Source organism: Euwallacea similis, chromosome 14 (assembly GCF_039881205.1).
Source record: "Euwallacea similis isolate ESF13 chromosome 14, ESF131.1, whole genome shotgun sequence".
NCBI lineage: Eukaryota > Metazoa > Arthropoda > Insecta > Coleoptera > Curculionidae > Euwallacea > Euwallacea similis.
The window spans coordinates 1,692,978-1,697,574 of NC_089622.1; positions in this window are offsets into that span (position 1 = coordinate 1,692,978).

Sequence of the window (4,597 nt, forward strand, 5' to 3'; positions counted from 1 at the left end):
ACAATTTCGCAAATAATGCATTACACATAAATAAAGTGCTTATCGGACTTAAAATATAAATAAACAGGACAAATAATATTGAAAAATCTGTGTACACAAATATTGCAATGCGCTAATCGCTGTAGAGTACCCACGGTACCTAAACAGTGGCGGACACATAGTCGTGTTGGGGCTGTCGGATTCTAAAGATAAAAAAGAGAATACTACCATAAAACTGATTCTAACGAGGGATTGTAATAAAAATGCGAAACGTTCAATTGAATATTATCTAATTTCGTTTACACGGAGGAGCCTTTAGTCCTTGATCTGCCACAGATGAAGATTAAACCCATTTTGCAATTAAACCTAAAATAGAGGACCTCTATGACGAATTTTGCCCCCCAAATCAAATTGGTGCATATGGTCCATGACAGGATCGTTTCCTGCAGGATGTTTTCATCGTCCTTATTGGGCGTCTCTTCGCGATTCCTCAACCCACAACAATTCAAACCTAAACAGATCGATATTTATATAAATTGATTCTCAATGGGCGACAGGTTATAAAGAGCTTTCGTCTCTTAAAATTACGAACAGATTTTTCCGTGTTCTATTTGTCCGGTTAAAAAGGCCGGAATTGGTACCACTATTAACGTAAAGAATTCCCATCGTTATTCCTCTAGATACAGTTTCCTCGATGTAGATACGACTTATTTAAATAATATTACTGTTATCGTTAAACTTTGAGAAACTGTCTCGACCGTGCTGATTTTCTGATGATGTCTGGCCAAGTTAGAGATTTATGTTCCTAACGGAACATCCGTAATATTTCAGTACCATATGTGGCGATCTTGATACCATTGCATGAGAGGTATATAGGCCACATGAGATATTTCGTAAGATACTACTTCTAAGCACGAGTTAGTTGAGTTTCGTGTTACTTACTAGGAATTCGCATAAATATTTGCGACAAGTAAGCCTTATAATCAGGATTCATCTCTTGAGGCTCGTAACTAAATTTGTCCCCTGCATGCGGGTTGCCAGCCCCACAAAGCCCACTAAAAGCCATAAAAATGGAATTACAATAAAATCTAAAAGCTTTTTATTCACTTTTGCCCGTCACGCATTCCAAGCTCCCCTTGTCCACAAATCAGAAGTCCAGACTAACGTAATATACTGCCCTTCGGACTCTTTTCTTTCTTTGACTGAGAAAAGAAACAATTCTTCTGGAATGTCTATTCCCTGATGGTAGGTATACGAATTTTATGTAAGAGCACGTCCTGACGTGTAGTATATGAAATTCCGGACATCCTGTATAATTTCCATTTATTAAATTCTCTTGCTTAAAAATCGCGAGTTGCTGGATTATTCTTCAAATATCTCTTTGATCCACCATTTCCAGGTCTCGTAGAGAAGTTACTGTAGTTAACGTCTTTAATCCGTGAATACTTCTCAGGATCTTCTCTCAGTCTATGAAACACCAATAGTTCGTTTTGGCAAGGTTTATACAGGGTACCTCGAAAGTTGCAGACAAAAACACCAGATGTACAGGGGCCGTCGAAAAAGTGCAAGCCGATTTTTTTTTCGATTTGGCTCCTTTATCGAATTACATCTTAGTCTTCGAGTCGGTGTGAATGAATCATGAAATCTCCGGAACGAATCCTGATCCTCCCTCTCACGCACTATTCAGTACTTCCTTAACATATCCCTTCTTGCCTCGAATGCGTATTACAGCATTATAATCATCGTATAATAGAAATTCCACATATTCCTAATTCACCCTGCTTCGATGCTATTTCGCTGGAAGCAGCAATGTCCGGAATACCAAATACACTTAACGGAACCCCGTATATAATCTACTACATCACACATTAACCAACTTAATCATACTAATAGTGGCGGCGATTTGCCATACAAGAATTTTGTACCGTTTCTTCCCCATGTGTTTGTTACTTATAGACAGAGAGGTGTTCTGAAACTATAATTTGGGCTTGAGAAGTGACTACGTGTCTGAGAAGCAAATGAGCCCTATACCAAAACCAACCTCCTTCTGACCTAGGTCATAGCAAAAACTTGAAGATTTGGATTTTTGATATGCCGCGAGAGGGTCGAGAAAGGTAAAACTCCTTTCTGAATTCTATTGTTTATGTGGTTCGATCTTGAGAAGAATTTTGAGAGTCAATCGGAGACATTTCTGTTCAGAAGTTTAGGTTCGAGTCCGTCCATTTTCAAACTTACCAGCTACAAGAAAAAATTTCGCTATGTTCTTGACGCCCCCCTTTTCCCAATATCCAATTTGCAAAACCTCTCCCCTTCTGTATGTCGATGTATCAGCCTGGTGGAGACATCAAGATGACGCCATAAACGCACCGTCGAAAATGGTTTATTATCGTCTGGGATACTCCTGATTTGTGAAAAGGGAGAATAGATGCTGCGACACGCGTTCCCTAAGGACCCGACGAAGGGTTGCGTTCCGGATTAAAAGTGCGTTTTTCAATTAAAATTTCGCTTGATGGTGGGAATAACTAGGGAGCTAAACGATTCGAATCTCAAAAATAATTAAGATTAATTAAAATAATTAAAATTAATTAAAAATATATTTTGATGCAAAAGATCGGTGGGTACTGTATGTACCTACATTCACCTCGTTAGCTGAGACACTACGATGTTCAACGCATAAGCCAAAAACTGATCGCTGGAATTTTAATATTAGTACGTATTCCAATGGAATTGAACATAACATTTTCTAATCCAAATTCACATTTTTAACAGTTTTCAAGATCCCCGCATACTTAGACACATTTACTCACCCTATAAGTACGTGTGATAGGAGAAATTGCTACTTTTACCGACAAAACTCTCGTTTTCCACCATTGTACCAACGCCATCAAATCATATTCAGCGCCATCTCAGCCCGATCATAAACCCATCTTTGTTTATTCTATAAGATTAGATAAAGACGAAAGATATGCACTTCATCCTGTTGCACCACATAAGTTGCATCTTTTGCCTTCGTTTAAAAGCACGTATCTAACAAGGACAGTTATATTACGCCACGCACGTGTTAATTAGCTTTGGGTCATAAGTCTATGTGAAGAGTGGTGGAAAATGAGAGTTTAAACAGAAAAAATTAAATAAAGTATGGACTTTAGTCGATACAGGTATTAGGCACTAAATTGGAATAGATGTACATTCCAATACTAAATCAGATGCATGGCTTGCAGTGACATATGAACAAATTGAGATTTGTTAGGAACTTTCCGGGACCCGTCATATGGAGGATTGAAGAAAATTGCGAAAAGACTGTATTTGGACTAATAATGAGTTTAAACTAAAAGAAAATACTTTCTGTTAGGCAATAATCTATATTAAGGAAGACAAATAAATACCTGTTTCTTAATCTGAGAATGTTCCCAATTAGTTTGATTGATTCCTTAGCTTAAACCTCAGATTGCCATATTAATCAATCCATAGAACTGAATCTCAATTAGACACATTCGGTGAATTTTAAGTAATTAGAGGTACGAACATTGATTTTCCAAATTTAATATCTTTAATAGTTCTATTTAGGTTTTTAGAAAGAGAATGTGTTCAACATCGAATTTCCTTAGAGAATTTGTTTTTAATCGGTATAGTCTTAAGCAGTCTGAATTGACGGGCCCACAGGTCATCATATGAATCAGGTTTAATACAGTATTAAACCTGAATCATATGAATCAGATTTAATACAGATATTTCCAACTACAAATGTTTGTGTTTTTTGGCTTGTTTGGACAATTATTTTAAAGCTGCCTCAAATCGTGAGGTTGACATGCATGTGCCTCGTGAGAATAAAGCGGGCATATTCCATGCTGTTTTGTTGTCCTGATTAGGGGGATATAGTGTGGTAACTAAGGACGTACTTTCGATTTTAAAAAAAGACGATTAAAGCGGATTACTGCACATGTTAAAAGTTAAAATTGACTCTCTAAATCGCTCAGACTACTGAGACCCAGGACTGACAAGAAAAGAAGAAATGCGCAAAGAAAAAAAAATGAACAATTGAAAAGATGAAAACTCCAAAACAGTAAAAATGTCTGAGAATAGAAAAGCAAACTTGAAATTTGTCGTTTAAAAAGCGAAAAATCCGCACATTAGTCGTTAACCACTTTTGCGTGCAAAACTCTCAATTTAAGCCACGCTTAGGCTTAATTATTGCGAAGCTCAAGTTCAAGTACACGGCCCTAAAAGAGGCAAACTTGGCATTTTTTTTTTTAGAAACCAGTGGCGTTTCTCGTGGAGGGTGTGTGCTGAAATGTATATAAAAAATTTAAAAATATTTAGCCCTAAATGGGTCCACAGTCCTTATTATAACATCGGAAAACGTAAATAAGGAAGTTCTAAGCCTGAGTGTATACATGAAAATTTAGTCTAATATATGTATATTACTCAACGTTCAGTTAGTCATCTAACCTGAACTTAATTTGCTTAAAACAACCCGTTGCTTTTTCTAATTACTCTCAGTCTTAAGCGCTGTTTTTAGGCCTCTCGAAGCTCAAGAAGACTTTGGTGCAGATCTCCCTTGATCAAAGAGGGGTCCTCCTGTCGTCTGCTTCTGCCACCAACATTTTCTTTTGGCGAT